Here is an 18,017-nt window from a genome sequence, read left to right as displayed (position 1 = left end):
TTTTCTGTGCTAGCATAAACATTGGGCCATTGTTTATCATTTGATATCTTCAGGACTTTGTTGCAGAAAAAGTGTCTCGATGTGTTAAACAGAGGATGATTTCCTCTTGGGAATTAATTGCTGAATAGGGAGGTGGCTGTAGGTGGATCTCCAAGAATGACTCCAAGATGCCAGGACAGTGACCTGCTGGTGAAGCTGCTGCTTCTGACTCTGCTGTAGGGGAGGAGACTAAAGAGACTTGCAGGGCCGGCATTGGGATTGCTCTTGCCCCTCTTTCCCTGCTAGGATCTAGCCTCTGGAATGTTCCTCAGTAAGATTCTAGGTTTCCACAAGGTCTCCACAACTGTGTTTGTTGGCAGAAAATAACTAAGCCGAAGGCTGGTCCACCATCAAAATCTCATGGAAGTGCATCTCATTAGATGGAAAGCAGTTTGCCAATAAGAACTTTGAGATATGTAAATTTTAATTTTATAGTCTCTCTAGGACAAGTAGGCACACTGGGAGAAATAATGGAAAATGAGAACACTAATCCCACTATTTACCATAATTTAAAATTAGTTTGTTATTTCAAATTCATTACTGGTTTTCTTGGTCTCTTTTTAAACATGTAAGAACAAATTGAAAATAAGAATAGGCTAGCATCCTAATGAGTGACAGGGAGTTCCTTATGCATTTTATGCATGAAGTCAGATAAATAATTTCACTCAACTTGAAATACAATTGCTGGTTTTATACTTGTAAAATCACATCTAAACTTCATTTGCAAAGCGTTAGAGAGACTGAAACTTCTAATACGTTATCCTCCACTTACTTTAAATTGTCGGTTTTATCCTAAGCTAGTAATTGAAAAAGCATAAATGTGAGCTGCATACTCTCCACTTTGATTTTATTAAACTATAATCACATATAAAGTGGGAGGTTTTCCAGCAGCTATCGAGTTTTGGAAACAGTAGAAAATGGAAGGAGTTCCAGAGGAAAAAATCAGAAAGAAGGAGCATAGTCCTGGAAATGACTTTCAGCCTGTAGTGGCCCAGGCCACAGTGGTCTGTCAGCTAATAGGAGGTTTCGCCTTACTCTGCTCAACTAATCTCGCTGGCAATAAAAAATCCAAGGCTTCTCAACGTGTAGGTCCATGCCTTTTGTAGTTTTCAGCATATAGTGAGGCGGGTTAGGCTATTACAAGGCAGAATTTCATGAGACAAACCCTAAACACTGTGGGCGGATGGTCAGGTTTGCATCTTGGGTCTCACTCCTTGCTGGCTGTGCTTCCTTGGGCAAATTGCTGCACCTTAATTTCTTCATCTGTAAAATAAGGATAATAATAGAGCCTAACACAGGACTGTTATGAGTGTTAAATATTCTAATCTATATAAAGTTCTTAGAATAGTGAGTATTCAATAAATCATATTAATTTATAATAGACATGGCAAGGCTAAAGCATTCAGTACAGTAATAGTAATTCAATGAGACGTATTTGTCTTCATTTCTGTTTAAGGATTCTAAAAAAATTCTGTGATAGACCTCAAGTAGATAGAAAACATGTGGTCGTATGTTCATTCATTTAGTATGCAATCAGATTCAGGAAAATAAAAATTACCTCAGATTTCAATAAGCACACATCCACACCCATACATGCACATACACACCGTAAAATAAATGAAGTAATCATTTAGTGCTAATTTGGACTGAATTTTCGTGCCCCCCCCCCCCGCCCCCAAGTTTATATGTTGAAATTATAATCCCTAGTGTGATGGTATTTGGAGGTGGACCCTTTGGGAGGTAATTAGTATTAGATTAGGTCAGGAAGGTGAAACCCCATGATGGGATTAACACTCTTATAAAAAGGGGGAAAGACAAGAGATCGCCCCCTCTGTTTCAACGGCTAAGTGAGGACATAACCAGGAAGTGGGTTCTCACCAGAACCTGACCCTGCTGGCACCCTGATCTGGGACTTCCAGGCTCCAGAACTGTGAGAAATGCATTTTTGCTGTTCAAACCATCCAGTCTATGGTAATTTGTGATAGAAGCCCAAGATGACTAAGGCAAATACTGACTTAATCTTGGTCATTATAATTATGGTCAACAGAAATAGTTGATGAAGTAATGAGTCATGAATGTCTACAAAGCTAATAAGTTAATTTAGGTAATTTTTCATGAGACACAATGAGTGTTAAAATAACCATATTTCTACAGGATGTGTGTCATTTTCCTTAGCTTCACTAAAAATGGAAATTCACCAAAATGTAGTAATTTCATAAAAACTTGATGTGTATAAAAGTTGAACTCCACATGGCCTTTGCTATATAAATCAGAAAATAATAAGAATGCAGTGAGAAAGCTTTCATGCAATCAAAAATCTATATACATCCATATATTTAAACTGCAATGTAAATAGTGGTACCACACTTTTTTTCACACTGGTGAAAGATTAAATTTTTAAAAAGCTTAATGAATTCAGACATTTTCATGATATTATTTGTAAATATGTATATGACAGATTCCTGAAATCCTAGTGGGAATTAAAATTTAATTTCGAAGTCATAATTTTGTCCGTCCTTTCATCAAAAGAATCTAGATGTTAGATTTCATAATAAACAAACAATTAATGCCTTTAAGAAATACAGCTAATAGGGATTATTATTTTTTTGTATTTTTCCAATTTTAGTAATTGATTCAACCCCCTCTGTAAAATCTCTCAGTGTAGAATGTTGTGATTATCATCTTAAATTTACACACATGTAGGTTTTCCAATCTTTTTCTAACACTGCATTTTGATGTATTTCTGTTAAGGTTTTGATACGTTCTTTGTTCTATCTACATATTGGTGAAAGCTGACCTTTTAATTTGATTGTTTATCTGACTTCAATGCTAGGACGAGGGTGAGACGTCTAATGAAGCTTGTGTGTGGATAATGATAGGGAGTTTATTTGGAATTCTATAGACACAGCACTGCCAAGCTGCCTGAGGAGTCTTTGGACCCTAACTAGTTTTAGAGCGGTTTTATTGATTACACAGAAACAGGGCATATTTTAATCATTTTCACAGCATTGTATTGCCTGAGGTACCAAAATCCTTTAAACAAGAATCTAAACTTTGTTTTAAACTCAATCCTAAATTGTTTCTTGATGTGTAGTAAACAGAATCTCTATAAGATCAATCACAGTTACTAAGGCATATTAAAATCATCTCTTTAATTTTAATCACTCATATGCCTGACTCTCTGAGGTGCAGCTGTCCATGAAGCTAAATTACTTTTGTTTCGGATAGGAGTTTCATTTTAGGTATGGCCCTCACCCCCTGCCCCTCTCCCCCGCCCCATTAAGGCATCTTAACTGCTCCATTATATATTTATTTTAATTCATACATCTTTTTCTGAACAAAAGATAATTTAGTAACACCTAGAAATGTTTAGTAAATGTTTTCTTTACTTTCACAAGGGGATAAGATTTTTCCAAAACGTTATTTGAAGAGTTAAAACATTTTTGTGAGTGTGCATGTGCACACTCACACATACACACATACACACTCATTCATGTTCCACATGGAGGTATCCTTGCATAATCCTGATTGGTTTAAGTGTGCCAATGTGCACTTGGGAGAAATAGTATTTAGTGTGTTCTAATAGAACATAGATTTTCTTGTTATAAATGGGAAATTGATTTGTTTGGTTCCATGAAAAACTGTTATGTCTTTAATTTTAATATAATTGAACATACTTTAAATAATATCCTGACTTTACCTTTGAGCAGGAGATGAATTGGTGCAGCATGGAGGATTTTTAGGGCAGTGAGAATACTCTGTATGATACCTTAATGACGGATACATGTCACACATTTGTCCAAACCTGTAGAATATACAAAACCAAGACTGAGCCCTAATGTAAACTGCAGACTCTGGGGGATTAGGATGTGTCAGTGTAGATTCTTCAATTGCAACAAATGCACCACTCTGGTGAGGGATGTTGATAAGGCGGGAGGCTCTGCATCTGTGGAGGCAGCAGGTACGTGGGAAATCTCTGTACCTTCTCCTTCATTTTGTTATGAACCTAAAACTGCTCTAAAAAGAAAACACCTTAGTGTAAAAAAAATCAGATGGAAAAAGAGTAATTCCTTTAAAGCAAATAATGAAAACTCCTTTGAAGGTGGTCATGACATAAAGATAATGATTAGTTTGAGCAAAAAATACTATAGTAGAATTAACTGAACCATAAGAACAAATCCAAGTGAAACAAAACCAACAGCAGGAACCTGGACAGGTGAGTCTTGTCAATTTCAAGTGCCCATAAGGCTGAGGGTAAAGAAATCTCTGGATAGCACAATTATGGGTATGTTTTGTTACAATTTGATTTATGATGGAAATTCCTCTCATGGGGAAAAAATAAACTATTTCTTTTCCCTAAATTAGGGGTGCTATCAGAAGTTTCAACAAGGAGTGTGAACAACATGAACACGACTGTGTAATACCATGATTCCCTGTAGCTGTCTCTAACACTCTCTGCATTATAATTCTCAATTCATTTCTGCAGTTTTCGTTTGAGACACTGATTGACCTTTGTGCAGGGAATATGTTTTATTCTTACTTTTTTTTTGAGGAAGATTAGCCCTGAGCTAACTGCTGCCAATCCTCCTCTTTTTTGCTGAGGAAGCCTGGCCCTGAACTAACATCCATGCCCATCTTCCTCTACTTCATTTGTGGGATGCCTGCCACAGCATGGCTTGACAAGCAGTGCCACGTCTGCAGCCGGGATCTGAGCCAGCGAACCCCGGGCCGCGGAAGCGGAACGTGCAAACTTAACCGTTGCGCCACCAGGCCGGCCTCGTTTTATTCTTACGTGATGTCTTCCGAATCCAGCATAATTTCTGGCAAACGGTAGCATTAACTACATAGATCGAATAATGTATGGATAAATAACATGCATATTTGGGAAAGATTAATCTGGTATGTTGAAATAATTAAAAATGAAAAACTACACATGAACTTTTGATATAGGAGACTGAGATAAATATCCGGATATACACTGAAGATGACCAAGGAGAAGGTAGTCTAAGGAGTCACAGGAGAAAAGACAGGTAAATGCAGAAATTATTGAAAGAAATGGAAAGTCCTTTTCTGGGACTTTGTTTATGTTGATTTCTAAATTTAGACAGGCCAAAGTCTTTTCCTCGCCTAACTAAATTATTCCTGTCCAGAAAAGAGAAACTAAAAGCTCACTTATTCCATTGTTTTCTCAGTATACTAGAGTCAAATTTATTGAAATCTGGATTTCATTGGATATACTTTTAATGCTAGAAGGAAATGTTAGAATTCTAGTCATTAAAGGCTATTTTGATGTCTAATGGATGGATATAAATGGATATAAATTAATTAGTAAACCTCAGATAATTATTTTTCTGATCTTTTTCACGTCAATTGAAATGAAATATTAACAATGGTTACCAAATACCACTATCCTTTGGTTTTTGTATATACTTTTTTAAGCTATTTTTTTAGCAGCACATCCAAATAACAATCAAAAATATTTAAACTCCAAACCAAATGCTACCCACAGAGACTAATTTGGTGATGATACTATCATATTTGTTTTTCAAATTTCCATGAAGGTAGTATTCTTATGAAATAATATGACTTCATGTGCTTGGCGGTGTTTCATATTAAATCAGAAATGTAAAAACTATTATAAAGTACCTTTATTTGTTCTTTACTTCAGATTTTGAGTAGTTTTTCCAAATCTAAGTTTTCTTAGAGGCATGTACAAAACTATTTAATCCCTACCGATGCTAAGAAAAGTTATATCATCTAAGGTTAATGAAAGAAAGCAAACGGTTCACAAATCTGTAAGAAATGAGTCTTAGATTTGCTTCGGTTATCAGACACACTTGCTTGCTGCTTTTAGGTCTCTGCCATTTTATGTGTTTTTCACAGGAAACACACACACGCACAAATGTACACAAATTAGAGCTATGATGAGTTAGAACTTGTGTTTCCACCAAAATTTGGTCAAGTGTTTCCTGCTACACAGGTTTAGGGAATTTTACACTGACAGAATATCTTTAAAATTAAGCAAATTAAAGATGGATGTAAGAATTAGAACTGTAGTCAAATTTTCTTACAATTACCAGATTTTTATTCTATTTTGTTCTATATTATTAAACTTTTCTTAAGTAAAGGAATTAAAAAGCACTTGGAGATGAGGTGTATATTCCATGTAACTCAATATTTGGAATTTGTTGGAGTCACTCGAGTGAAAAATTGGCCTGACTTGTTACTGTCACATAACTTCCTTTTAGCTGTTCATTCTCATCCCCCCCAGTTGAATGTGACACTTCATTTAATATCACATTTTCCCTAGACTTAAGCTTTGCTAAGCATTACATGGTATTTGTTGAAAGAAAGTCCCTTAAAAAACCACGGAGACCTTTGGCCAACATAAAAACGTGGCAGAAGTTCACAAAATCCTTCATGGCCTGCAGACAGACTCATTGACCAATGCCACCAACAGAATCTGAAACTCAGTCATTATCTTAAATGTCAAAGGACAGGCCATAAGCCTCAAGCATGGGGTATCAGATATATAGGAAAAACATTACACGAGTAAGCATAAAATTCTTAGGCAACATTTTACACAAATTTAAATTGTTAGTAAAAATAGGAAATATTTATTTTCATTGATGTATAGAAAAGCTCAGAATTATTAGAAGTACCAAATACTAAAATTATGTAATATATGCTGTATTTTTTAATATTGCCTCTATGTATCCTCACTCATATAGAGAGAGAACATTTACTTGAAATATTTGTAAACATTTTAGATGCTATTAAAGATCACAACACTTCCTTTTTATTTTTTTCTAATCTTTTGCTAAATATTTATTCAGTCTCTATCGCCTTACAGGCACTGTGAGATATTTTGGGAGATGGACAATGCAGACCCTCCTCTGCCTTCATGAGGCTTACATTATGAGATAGACATTTAAACATTAGTACAGGAAGGAAGATTGAGTTTGATAGGAGTAGAAGAAAGAGTGGGCTTACAAGTTTATTATTGCTTTGATTTTATAAAATTGGCATCAAGAACATGTTTTTACTTGCAAGCTCTGAAAGAGCACCCATTTTTCAGTGAGCAGAAACAAGCACCAGACTATTTAGACTGATCACCCAAAGAAACCTAGTTACCAAATGTTGGAAGCTGTTTCAGCAGTATGTTGAGATATGTAGGGGAACCAATAGATGAAACCAGTTTGGTGAGGACGAAGAGAAGTTCAGTGTAATTATAGGTAATCTTGATTACGAGATGCATGAAGCAACCGTAAATGAAAACATCTGTGAGATGTTGGTTAGTGTTGAGATAGGAGAGCATGGCTAAAGCAAAGATGACAGCATGAGTGTGAATTTGAAAACCACCACTACATGTTGAAGTCTCTGTACTTGGTGAATTCCAAAGAAGGAGCCAAAGAAGTAAAAGGGAGAGGATAGAACTTCTGTAAAAGGAAAGACGTAGAAAGGGAGCAAGACTCCACCTTTGTATTTAAACCTTTTAAATGATGGGCTGTTATGCCATTAATTTAATGCTACAAACTATTCCATCAATTCTAAAGTTTTAAAACATATTTAATAGCCAGTTGAGTGTAGAATGAGTCCATTTCATTAAAAAAGCCTGTTAAGACTTTAAAAGTACATTCTAAAATATCATTCCCTGTTTTCTTTGCTACCAAGAAAATGTAAATAAAATTTTTAAAAGTAAAACAACAGAACAAAAAGTGTCTATCAGATATATGCAAGTGTGATACTCTTGTGCAGAAAGTGGTACTTAAAAAATAAGGACATATTCAGAACTGAACAGACACACTATAGTGATAAAAATTATTTGAATATATTTATTCTGGCAAGCTAAGAGAAAAAGTGTAAACTCATGAACAAGGAAATTAAAATATAAAGAGTTAGCAGTGTGCAAGAAAAGAGAGGAAGCAGAGATAATTATAAATAAACGTCCTTTATCGGATTATAAAATGTACTAAAAACCCAAGAATAAGAAATATAATCTGCAAAAATTATATATTAACTTAACTATATGAATCTACATCCTGATATTGTACTTAAAATTGAAGAATGTGTGGAGAATTGAGGGTAGGTGTGAAAGTAGGACAAGCACCTCCCCCTACATGAAGAGGTGCCACATTTTATTTAACTCTTGTGATTGATATTAAAGAAAATGAATTCAAAATATTTTAAACTAACAAGATTAATTTATTCCAAATACCGGAGGATAAAAACATCAAAATACATACAGCAAATGTCTAAAAAATTAAAACAAATAAAAGTAGAAACCATGAAACTAGATGATAAAGGTAAGATTAATGTGCTCTGATGATGGAACCTCACATGGCTGACATGGGTATACTTAGAGATTTGTGTTCTGCAAAAGGAAACACAACACGTGGTTATATCAAATATTCAAGGAACATTTGCAGAAGCCTTGAAAGTTAATCTCAAGACATCTAAAATATAGTCCACAGAGAAAATATAATTAAGAAATAAATAATTGAAGTTTTTAAAAAATGACTTAGCTCTTTGGAAACTCAAAATTGTTCTCAAAGATAGACCAAGCTGCCATAATCTCTGATTTGTTAACTTTTCCTTGCAAATGTATAGCATATACTACAACCACGAATGGTAGTGAAAGAAACGTCCCCCGTTAAATAAAAGTGAAAAAGTTTAACCCACAGCACTGTTCTCACTTTCTTCCTTCCGCAGATTCAAAGTAAAATCTATCCATACTATTATGGAAGAAAATAAGTGTTTTGAAGTTTGATAAGTCTAAAGAATATATGGAAATGAAAATGAATTTCTGGTTAAGTATTTAAAAGTGGTAAATTGTTGTATTAAAATAGATGAAATTAGAAATTGTTAGGGATTTTTGACATTAGTACTTCCAAGCAGATTTTGATACTGACAGTTGTTAATATTATCCTTATTTTTTATTTAATGTTCTCTATTTTGTGATATTTTCTGGATAATACTGTGTTAATAATATTTGGATGAGCTACTATTTTTTCAACTGTTAGACATATGACCGTATTTTTCTCATTCTTCTAGAGATAACTTCACTGGAAATACTTTGTATAAATATTTTGTATAAGTGTTAAAAGCCGTCTCCTCCCCAAATTAAATTATATTCACTGGAAATGTTAAGCACCAATGAATGCTTAATGGTGAAGTCAAATGGTGAAGTTAAAGGGTGAAGTCAAATGGCCTGGGATTTTCTGTTGACTGTATCATTACTAGCTACACGACTTCGGGAAGTAAATTTAACTTTTCAGACTCCGTTCTCCATTATGTGAAAAAGAGTTAATATCTACCTCTGTAAGGTCGACATCCATTTGGGTTTTAATGGACTGGCAAAGTGCTGATTGTTGTCGGATATTTCTGGATTGCTCATTCATTCATTTGTTTAGTTATTCACTCAGTTAAAAATATTCTCTGCAACCCTGCTTCTACATTGAAACTATTCTATGCGTTTTGGATTCATTAGTGATCAGAAAAAAATCTCTGCCCTCTACAAGTTTACATTCTTGATGACCAGATCAAATGGTAAAAGCAGCTGAGTGTCTTAAGAATCCCGAAGAAAAAGCACAAAGATAACACATTTATAGACTTCAAGTATTTTATGTGATTGTGCAGAATCGTGACATTTCTATAGCAGCTAAACTGGCAATTCAGCCCAGTAGATTTCAATAAAGTGAAAGTAGAATGTAATGATTTATTTTTAATTGTTAAAATTTAAAGTTTTAATCATTTGTTTTAATTATTAAATTTTAGTTATTAAATTCCTATTTAAAATATTATGAATCTGTTTTCCTTACTTTTTGTCCTCTTTTTCTTCTTATTTTGGTTCTAAGCCTTCCAACTCTTTTTTGTGTACTAGGTAAAAAAGTGATGAATGATTTGAGTAATTCATAGGACAACTATTGTTTTAAAAATTACAGTATTTTTGGCTATCTACATTGCCTGTCAACTGCTTTTTTCTAACCATTGGTATTTTTCCTCAAACTTACTATATCTTTAGCCGAAAGGAAAAGTGAGGGGAAAAATGTAAACACTTTTAAACTCCCTACCCGTCTGATGATTTAATGGCTTGAAATGTCCATAACAACCACGGGAGCTATGTTCCCATATTAGCATTATATAAAGAAAAAAAGTAAAGACTAAGTTGGTATTTGGCAGTAAACGATTGGTCCCTGGTCTGTCTGATACCAGTTTATTAACTTACTACACAAAATTGAATATAGAGAAGTTATTAGAGAAAAGCAGCATCTTTCTTGCATACATAAGCCACACAAAAAAGAAAGGGAAGTTGATGCAAGAATATGACTGACACATTTCTAGGGGTAACTAAAATGTACGTGGATTTACACCTATCTCTACAATGAGTTATGGAGCATATGGATGGTAGAGTTAAACATGTGTCCTAACTAAGCACTTTGATTGTGTGATCTTTAGACATCTTTGGACTGAGTGTGTGAAAGTGATTCGACTAAAATTCACCATGGAACAGTCAAGATATCACCAATTCAGAAGTGGATGCTTTCTGCTAAAAATTACTTATTTTTTACTACGTGCTTTTTGACCCATCAGCATATCGACCAATAAGTTTCATAAAACTTTTCTTCCTCTTTTGCCCAAATACCCAGGGACCCAAGCTCTTACACGTTTTTAAGCATTGGCCTCATCAATCATTTTGACAGCCATTGGGCTGGATCAGAGACCCATAAAAAGTCACATTATGGATGAAAAAACAACTCAGTAGAAAACTGTTGAAAATGAAAAGTTTCCATCATTCTTACATAGTCTACCTACTTGAATTTTCATGCTTCAACAGAAAAGAGAGAAGGAAATCAGTAAGTGCAATGACAAGTAAGAAGTAAAAATCTAATTTTAGAAACTTATTTGTGTGTCCTTCCTCAAACATGTTTTAAGACAATTTTTCTTTGTTATTTTGATGCTTATATAATACGTATTACAATTTCTTCATTGAATTCTTCTAAAACAGCGATTGATAAATAATTCCTTCAAAACACTTTTAATTTTCTGCTAATGAAACTTCTCATTGAAGTTTAGGAACTTCAAAACCATGTTTTTAAAAAGTAATTTTAACTCATATAAAACATAGGGATACTGGAGATTTTTTTAGTTGATTTGTTTGTTTTAGAAAAAACACCACTTTTTTTTCCTTAAAATGTAACTGTGGAATCTGAATGAGTATATGTTTGAAAAATTTGGCTTTTCTGACTGAAATATAATCCATGCTGTCTGTGAAATAATGTTACCGAAACATCCCCTTCTCTAAAAATTAACTAGTAGGCTGAAATTAACTTTTAAATTCAGTCATGTAAAAGAACATACATTTGTTTGTGCTAATAGAGAAATAAAAACTGTCTTTTTTTTCCTAGAAAATTTTGTAATAACTTTCTCTATTGAACTTAATTAATTTATTATTCCAAATGAGGGAAATTTCAGCCCATCCCTTTCTCAGCTGTTATTACACTTAAATACTCTATTTGTGACAAAGCAATGATAATATTTAAATTACTTTTTTCTGTTTATTGTCTTTCAAATTGCCTGAATTTATTTTTAAGAAGTACCATCAGTTGTGATGTTTTCCTAGAAACAAATCTACCTAAAGTGTCTGAAATATAGTTATTTAGAAATCACTTTAAGATGATGAAACTTAGTAATTGCACAAAGTATCGAATTTATATAATTAATACCCAACTTGACAATTATTTCAGACCAAGATCTAGCCTGAAGAGTATTTTCAGTGCATGAACAGATTGGGGGATGGTGGGGGGAAGCGAGTTCCTTCTGTATGTTCCTCCTGCATAACTTTAACTGAATTTGCAAAAAGTTTTGCTTTAAAAAGCCTATGGAAGATTTTATAACAATATATTTCAACAACAAGAAAATTTATTGAATATTCTGATGGGGTGAGGCAAGAGGCTACAAGTTTTAAAAAGTATAATTTCTCAATATATACTACTTTTAACAGTTATCAAATTATAGAAAATAAGGCAAAATAATATTAGGTGAAGAACAAATTCCATTTCTTAGTGCTTATTTTAATTAAAATTTTCTTGAAAGTTTCCTGAAATGATGCAATTGATACTTGTTTGTGGAAAAATCACAGTCTCCTGAGTTTTCAGGCTCACATTCCTTGCTTGTGGGCTCTATCTGTTAATGGAGACACTTCGGTTACTCTCATTATGTCTGCCCAATCTTTGACTCTGCCACAAATATCGATCTGAAAATGGACTGCCCAAGGACAATGGCACCATAAATTCCTAAGTGTTCTTCAAACAATTAGAGACTCTTTTGCTCTCATACAAATGGCTGGTTGAATCTGTCAGCCAGATCAGATATGGCTGTATTACCTATGGACAGATTAAACTCCCCAGAAAAGTCCTCCTCATCTTTCTACTTTCCACTTCTCACAGTAAACACAAATAATGTCTTTTATTTCTACACAGTCTTTTCTAAGGAAGCTTCATTTGTGGAAATACTTGAAGAAGAATAATATTGAATCATGACACTACTTTGGGGAGTACTCAATGAAAACCCAGGCTCTTAGCAAAAAATATCTAAAATTCAGGAGTATATGAAAAGGTTCAGTTCAGAAATGAGTTGAACGGCACACCACAGTTAAGAAACGTAAAAAGTATTCACATCACACTTGAATATAATTCATGTATCTAATTTCTGAATAAAATGGACTAAACTATTCTAAAACTCTGCCTATACATAGGTTCCCACATCTGTGCAAAAACATATCAATCTATATATGATTCCTAAATCAAAAACACAAGTATTTAAACCAAGATTGATTAAAGCACTGTTATAAACTTCAGTGTTTAAGTAATTCACATACGTTCATTTTATTGACTTATTAAGTGCCAGCCCTTATAATCATTTTCTACCTATCTGTGACATGAATTAAAATACCTGACAATATGAACAGCAAAATGATCTCATTCATGTACATAATTTAAAATTTTAAGTAGAGTTGTGATTTTTGAGCCATCATTGGTTTAAGGATATCTCCTCGGACTTGACCAGCTCAATTTTTAACAAAATATTAGAAACTGAGTTGTTACTACTCTTTCACTAATATTTTGGTTTATTATTTGACATCTTAGTGTTTATTATTTTACCTCATTAGACAATGAAAGCATAAAGGAAAAGTGTTTCTGCGTATCACATACATGATGTTGAATTATCCCAACAAGACTTTACAAATGTAGACACATAGGTCTTGATTTGTCCGTTCATTCATGTGTCTCGAATCATCCATCCATTCATTCATTTATTTTAATTTCACATCTACTTAAGATCAGGTACTGTGTTAGCTGTGGAGTTCCTAGTGGTGAACAAGACTTACAGCCTCACCTCACAGATTCACTTTAATTGGATGAACATGCAATTGAATGTGTGTGTACTTTACGCAGATTTTGCTTCTGTCCACATGAACTGACTCTGTTGAAACAAACACGTGACAAACATGTGCAGTGTAAAAGAAGGAGCAAGGGCCTGTGATTTAGAAAACCTACGTTTAAAAAGCTTGTACTGTGGTCCCGATGCTAATTGTTTGAACTTTAGAAATTCATTCAAACTATTTACATCTTTCTTTCTAAATATAAATCTTCCAGATTATATAAAAAAAATTTTAAAGCATAAACTCTCACTTGAGGATGTTTCTTGTAGGAAACTTCTGATCCTGTTACTGTTGTCAAATGTAAGACATTTTACTAGCCATTATTATTATGTGAAAACCACAACCTTAGAAAAAATTACCCAAATATTATACAAGTCAAGGATAAGAAAATTTAGTCTTGTTAATTATACTGACTTTGTAATATGTGTGATTATTTTTACCCAAAGTGCTTGAGTGACTTTCTATAACACATGTAGTCAGACACTCGAGCAATGAGAGGTTTACTGTCACCACGTGTTGTAAATATATCCCCCTGTCATCTCAGCCATTGGCGATAGATGCTGTTTGCTCCATTCTTGTAGCTGTTTGGATATAAATAAAATATTTGAGTTTATGCACACTTATTCTTGGCTTTCAACTTAGCTCTGCCACTTTTTTGTCTCTCTGATGGCAACAAATGTCAGGAGACAAAAACCTTACCATAATCATGTGCTAGTTTATATTTTCAAGTTTTATTTAAAACCACATTTAAGTAGATCAAAAGTATTTTTTTAACTTGGAAAATAATATTCTTTGTTTCTGAATTCATATTTGCAGGAAAGAGAACTTTTGAAGATCTCTGAGATGAGGCCCAGATATGACAACTGTGGTTTCAGCAGTTACATTAAAGTGTTAGAAACACACAAGTCTCCACAGAGATTTAAGAAAGACTTTTGTTGCGCTGACTTCATCCTTTTCCTTTGACAGCCATCTCTGAAATTCAGGCCTAGAAAGTGTCTAAAATACAACACATTATTATTTATATTCATTGTAGATATAATAGAAATGTGCTTTAAATTAATTAAAATGTGTAATATAATAGCAACTAATATACTTCCCTATAGATTTTGGAAGTAATTTAAAAATGTAAAACCCAACTGGCCCCAATTGAAAGCACATGGTTAAGCTGCTGACATCAAAAGCAGAAAATGTCAGACATGGTGGAGATGAAGAGAAAATGATGAGGCTTCCAGGGATTAGCCAGATCGGTGAGTTACCTGCAGAGAAATAGGGGCAGCAAGTGGTACACAGCAACAAGACTTAACAGCGACAGCAATGACCAGAAAACGTCAAATTCATATTGCTCTATTTTAGACGTCCTGATTATACCCAAATTATCCATCTGGTTTTGGTTAATACTGAAATACCAGCACAAGATCTTTAGAAAATTAAACAGTAGTTCCCTTTCCTATTCAATGTAAGAAAACATTCATAAAATTTGCACTAGAAAAGTATATTCTAATAATTAGGATAAATATTCATTTAAAATAAATGCAAAATCTTTAATGAACAATGAAGTATTTGCTGCCTTTTTACTCTTCTACTCAACTCTGCCTTGCAGGGGCAGACAGCATCTTTCCTACCTTCACTTGAAACTGATACAGGCGGATGCAGTAAACATGGACATTTAGGGAAGAAGATGCCCCACAAAAGACGTCAGGCTGAACCTAGATGGAATGGTAATTTCTAGAAATTGTCATATTTGAGAATCAGTCAGAAGGATTTAAAGCGCAGTCATGATTTATTTTAAGATAATTAATACATTCTAATTGTTTCTAAATCATGAACAGCAAGAGCTTAAGAAAAATGATTTTGGTGGTAGATGAAAATAAATTCTCTTGGAGAGGATCACCTGGGTGTATTTGCTTTGGTTGTATGAAAAACGACATTTTCAGAGTACCTGCATCACAGGATGGGTATTATCCGTATTGATATTTGTGTATCGGTCTTTGTATATTTATGAGAACAAATTTATAAATGCTCTTGAACAAAAGGGTAGCTGCTTTTGCTTTGTATTTTAAAAGGTATTTGGGTCAATATTCCTCTTTACCTCTCAAAAGTTATTTAACACTGTTGTGCAGCAATATGTTAGTATTGTTTGAAAACTGGCTCTTCAAAAAAAAACATTAAGTTAAAAAAACCCTAATTTGAATTGGTTGCCAATTTCCATGCTATAAATACACATAAGTGATCTCTTTCAAGCTAGCAATGTTACATCAGTGCAATTTTAGAGAGCCATCTTAATTGGGCTCTTGTTGGCCAATGCATGTTGGCTCCAGCAAAGAGCTGGATATGACATAGAGCATAGGATTTTAGCTACAAAAAGACATTCTTCATATATAGGGCTGCCAAATCTGGTCTGCGCCTGGGGTAGCTGAGGAACTCAGCACCAGAGTGCAGGAGCAGAGCCTATGAATGAGCCCAGAAAGGCACAGGTCCCGCAGGCACTGGTGGCCCCTCCTTCAAAACCACTCTGTCCTTGCCCCGGCCCTCACACTCGGCTTGTGGTGAGGATGGCAGCCCTGATGATCTCTGCCTCACTTTGGGGGTTATTCTTCCATTGTCTTGAACAATAGGTCTTGGCTCCTGTTGAGAAGGCTAACTAATCTCTACATTAGACGGTCTTTTGGCCACACTCTTAGTGTTCTCTTCCAAATATTCTTTCTCATTTTTCACAATGTGGAAATTAATAAACAGAAACCTCATTGAAATGGAGTCCAGAGGCCAAAAGGGGGTGCTCTCACACTCTACAATGATTGCAGAGCTCAAGAGGAAAAGGGAAAACTTCCTCTTCTTGCCCAGCAACAGCTTGGCCAATGAGAGACTGTCCCAACTTAGCCAACGAAAAGCCGCTACACTCTGAACTCTCAGGTCCTCTAATGGGCTCTTTGTAGCAGCCCTCTCAACTTGCTCTTCCCTCTATAGAAGAGTTTCTCTTTACCTGCTGCTGGGGATATGTACTGTGGCTTGCCATGGTTGCACACCCTGAATGGCAATTTTTTGTTGATCCTGAATAACTATTTTTGCTGGAGGAATAACTGGCTATTTGTTTAAGGTCAACAACAATATGGACAGGCTGAGAATTTTCCAAATCTTTAAGTCCTGCTTTCCTTTGATTAATAATTCTGTCTTCAAGTCGTTTCTCTCTTCTCGTATTTTCGTATAAGCAGTCAAGAGAACCAGCCACGCCTTCAATACTTGCCTTAGAAGTAGCTTCAGCTAAATACCCAATTTCATTGCTCACAATTTTTCCATTCCACAAAACGTTAGGACAGAAACAATTCAGCCAAGTTCTTTGCCACTTTATAATAAGGATGGCCTTTCCTCCATCGTCCAAAAACCTGTTCTTCGTTTCCATCTGAGATCTCATCAGAAAGGCCTTTACTGTCCATATTTCTAACCAACATTCTGTTAGGATTGCCTAGGTATTCTCTAAGAAGACTGAGACTTTCTCTGCAGCTCTCCTCTTTTCTTTCTGGACCTGCACCAGAATAGCCCTTAACAGTCCATTCATGGCAATGTAGACATTTTCTAGCACACACTTCAGGACTCTTCCAGCCTCTGCCCATTACTTAGTTCCAATACCACTTCCACGTTTTATATATTTGTTACAGCAGCATCCCACTTCTCAGCACCAAGTTTTGTCTCAGTTCATTTGAGCTGCTATAACAATCTATCATAAACTGAGTAGCTTAAAAAGAACAAACATTTATTTCTCATAATTCTGAAGGCTGGAAAGACCAAGATCAGGCTTCAGCAGATTCAACATCTGGTGAGAGCCCACTTCTTTTCACTATAACCTCACATGACAGAAGGGGCCAGGGATTGCTCTGGGTCCTCTTATAATGACACAAATCCCACTCTCCTGGGTTAGAATAGCACATCGGTGGCCATACCAATGACCTGATTGCTTCCCAAAGGCCTAAACCTCCAAACATCATCGCACTGAGGATTAGGTTTCAACAAATGAATTGAGAGGGGAACCTACAGTCCATAGTAGTATTTAGATATTTTTGTCACTTAATAAAACTGTAAATTATGAAAAACGAATTTCTTCCTACAGGTCAAGTATATTTTATCTTATCTTTCATCATTATTCCCCTTTATAATCACTCTTTTCTGGAAGAACAACTACACCCCTATCTAGCTCTGTTGTACACCCTTAAATTTTCTTTCACAATGTTACAGTTTTATGCATCTCTCTTTTTTTTCTCATCACATCCTCAGATATTTCCTTACTTTATCTTGCAATTGGCGCTTACCTATAATTGGACCTTTAGCTACCTCCTTTCTAATATTTAGCACTTTAAATACTTCAGCAAATCTATTTTTTAATTTCCAAGTATATTTTCTCTTTCTCCCATCATTCTTTATTTATAGTAACCTGCTCTTGAAATTATATGCAGTGTCATCTTAACTATGTCTAAGGCTACTAGTTATTGGTTTTTAGTTGTCTTTCGTTTCATTCATTTTCTCTGTCTCCAAATAGTGTTTA

General features: G+C 34.7%; 1 long non-coding RNA gene across 1 annotated transcript; it reads left to right on the top strand.

The window, feature by feature from the left end:
* The first annotated feature begins 4,780 nt into the window (after positions 1–4,780).
* LOC111772583 (uncharacterized) lies at positions 4,781–15,515 on the top strand. The gene is made up of 3 exons (XR_002806572.2): positions 4,781–5,069; positions 10,689–10,895; positions 14,300–15,515. It is a non-coding gene; the product is annotated as an uncharacterized lncRNA (long non-coding RNA).
* Positions 15,516–18,017: the final 2,502 nt, after the last annotated feature.

Source organism: Equus caballus, chromosome 2 (assembly GCF_041296265.1).
Source record: "Equus caballus isolate H_3958 breed thoroughbred chromosome 2, TB-T2T, whole genome shotgun sequence".
Taxonomy (NCBI): domain Eukaryota; kingdom Metazoa; phylum Chordata; class Mammalia; order Perissodactyla; family Equidae; genus Equus; species Equus caballus.
This window is presented reverse-complemented; position numbering and strand designations above follow the sequence as displayed.